Source organism: Bison bison, unplaced genomic scaffold, assembly GCF_000754665.1.
Source record: "Bison bison bison isolate TAMUID 2011002044 unplaced genomic scaffold, Bison_UMD1.0 scf7180017864527, whole genome shotgun sequence".
NCBI classification, from domain to species: Eukaryota; Metazoa; Chordata; class Mammalia; order Artiodactyla; family Bovidae; genus Bison; species Bison bison.
The window spans coordinates 276432-279902 of NW_011495078.1; the positions used below are offsets into that span (position 1 = coordinate 276432).

At 38.4% G+C, this 3471-nt stretch overlaps 1 protein-coding gene and 1 pseudogene across 1 annotated transcript in view; one reads left to right on the top strand and one right to left on the bottom strand.

Moving 5' to 3' along the window:
- LOC104982193 (patched domain-containing protein 3-like) overlaps nt 1-3471 on the top strand; it is a 66316-nt gene that overhangs the window by 27561 nt on the left and 35284 nt on the right.
- On the bottom strand, nt 2448-3379 carry LOC104982113 (annotated as a pseudogene).

Here is a 3471-nt window from a genome sequence, read left to right on the forward strand (position 1 = left end):
TCAAAAGGCTAGCAAAATGGCCTAGATGACGGGTCAAAAGGGATCCAAAAACCAGTTAATGTGACAACTGGAGTCTTAAAGGTCATAACAAGCCCAAGGATTCATCAAGTAGTACAAAGGGATATATAACCTAATATCTAATATAGATCGGAAGCTTGAGTTTTTCTCCTTCTGGTTAAGACAGAAGACAAGATGCCCTTCTCTCAATACCAGAATAGTTTCTGAAGAGACTTGATCATTCTCAGGTAAAAATTGTCCTGGTGAGTGGTAAGATGCAGAGGTGAAGTGCCAAGGATATGTTTATGGAAAGTATTATAAGGGCAAATATAGCACTACAGCTAAGTGAACTCCCAAGATGCAGTGACTTAATAATTTACTCCTTTCTCAGGCAGCAGTATGAGTTAAGGGGTTTGGGAAAGGCAATTAGACCCTCAATATGTGGTTTCCATCTTTGTCTAAAAAGTGATCATTTCAGTGGCAACAGTTTTAAGTGGGAAGGAAGAGAAAAAAGTCCATATCTAATGGCTTTAACGTAGAGGTGATCTTTAGGTTTCAGGCACCACTTTCTACTGACGGCTCATTGCCAAGACTTGACAACATTATGTATCCCACTGACAAGGGGCAATGGGAACGGTGGTGAACAGCTGGATGACAAATGTTTTACTTATAAAATAAAACATAAAATAGTGGACACTGAGGACTATGTCTGCCATAAGGATCACAGAAAATGTGATCTTAAAGGGTCAAGTTATAATGATCTCTGTCCGTATGATTGTTTCTTGAGCAGCCTATCGTTTCAGACTTGACACCAACTTGTTAGAAGCAAACTTGGGTGATTTGAAAACATTAAAAAAAATTGTTAATGTAGTTTCCAATACTAATCAAATAGTGCTTTTTCTTCCTGCTCAGAACCTAAAGTTATGAAAAAGAACTGTCCTCCCACCATCTGCTTTTTCTGAGAACCAATCTGAGGGAATGTGGCTTGTGGGCAATTAGTAAATTAGCCTGAGTAACAATACTTTCTGTGCTTAAATGAATCCATCTTTCCAGTGATACTACCACAAGTAAATGTTACCTCTCAGAGTCTTTCTACACATGTTCAGTTGTGCACCCCTTTTAATTGGATTAGCCCTTAAACAAGAATAAACTCATTCATGAGAAATTACTTCTGCTTCTGATTTGCTTTTATGCTGGTATTATTAGCAAGAATCAACAAGGACAAAAAATGTATTCCACTTATATTAAGAATGAAGGTAGATTAAGTGGACACCGATCAACATAAATTGAATTGTAAATGTGTAATCAGATCCCAATGGATACCAGTTTGAGCTGTGCTGATCACATTTTAACACATGTCTAGTGCAATGACATTTGGTTTTACACAGATTCTTATCTGGTTGATCCACTCTAGTTATTAAAAGCTTGACTTAAGGAGCTAAATACGGACCTAAGAATGTAATGTTAGTGACAAGAATTTGGAATCAAACCATACCTTCATCATAGCAATCAAATGTTTAACAGGACATTCTTCTGATCAAAAGTTAGATTTTAAATGACAAAAATCCATATTGCTTCATATTTTTAAACTATAAGAAGGACATGATAGGCTTTACTCATAAATTTTTCACCTATTTAAATTAATGAAGAGAAAAACAACTAGCCAAAATCCAAACCAAAGAGTAGAATTACAGTGAGTCAACAGATTGTTTGAAACACAAATAGTGTTAATTATACAGTAATACATACTGAGAGCTAACCTTCTGATTGATTCATGACACTAGTTGAAGATTCTGAATACATTTTTGTTTTCAAAAGTCCACGTATGTATGAATGTTATTGAAAGCTTTTTTGGTACATGAGGATCCACCAACTTTTATACTCATGGAAAAGTGATGAAGTCTTAATTTTTTCTCATGAAATTATATATTATTTATAAAACAAGTGAAAAGCAATTATATATAGAAAATATCCTAAAGAAAGCATATTAAACTCTTACAAAGATACCTCCAAATTAACATGTGCTTGCTGCTGCTGCTGCTGCTAAGTCTCTTCAGTCGTGTCCGACTCTGTGCAACCCCACAGACAGCAGCCCACCAGGCTCCCCTGTCCCTGGGATTCTCCAGGCAAGAACACTGGAGTGGGTTGCCATTTCCTTCTCCAACATGTGCTAATGCAAATGTATTTATGAGTTATCTGATGACTACACTTAGCACAATTTTACATACACTGTGACTAACAGTAATAGTTCAGGGTTAGTATGTTTGCATATGTAGATAAAGGAGGCTTAGTCCTGAGAGTCCATTCATGGGGTAAACCATCACTGCGTTAGACTGGACATTTTAGTATATTTAAATGTTGCCTGTATACAGTCTATTTTAAACAGGGTTATTTATATGCCTGGACATTTATAACAGGAAGTGGCATACACGGAATTATGTACTGCAGGTTCACTGCCTCAAGTCTGCTTTGACGATTGCTTTGTTGATCACCTCTTTCACATCTTTGTTCCTCAAACTGTAGATCATGGGATTCAGCATGGGAATCACTGTGGGGTAAAACACAGCCACCATCTTCCCCTGCTCCATAGACTTTTCAGTGGGCCTCCTGAGATACATGAAGAGGAGAGCCCCACAAAACATGGTAACAGCTGTCAGGTGGGACCCACACGTGGAGAATGCCTTCCTCCTGCCATCGGCAGAGTGCATGTGCAGCACGGCTGCTATGATGAGGGTATAGGAAATGAGAACCACTGAGACGGAATATGTGAAATTAATCCCAGCAATAACAATCATGGTGCATTCTTTAATGTGGACCCCTCCACAGGCAATCTTGATAAGAGCAGGGTCAGCACAATAGAAGTGGTTGATTTCAAAGTTTTCACAGAAGCACAGGCCATATGTCCACAGTGTGCAGATTAGGCTAACAGAGAATCCATAGAAGTATGTCACAGAGAGGAGATGAGCACAGACAGTCCTGGACATTTTACTGCGATAAAGCAGAGGGTTGCAGATGGCCATGTAGCGATCAAAGGCCATCACAGCCAAGATATATACTTCCACGTGGACAAGGGCTGTAAAGAAGTAACACTGCACCAAACACCCCACATAAGAAATGGTTTTTGTTTGACAGTAAGTTTTCTAGCATCTTCAGAGTGACATTGGAGGAGAACCACACATCCACAAAAGACAAATGACTCAAGAAAAAGTACATGGAGCTCTGAAGCTGGAGGCTGATGCTGATCAAAATAATCATACCAATGTTCCCTATCAGAGTGATCATGTAAACTACTAGAAACACCACAAAAAAAGAGAACTTGAAGCTCCTGATGACTGGTCAACCTCAGAAGAACAAATTCTGTCACATCTGTGAAATTTGGCATTGCCTTCACTTAGACCCAGTCTGCATTGCCTATGGACAAATTAAAAGAAATGAATGGGTTTATTTTATTCTTGAAAATTTTGAGTCATGTTT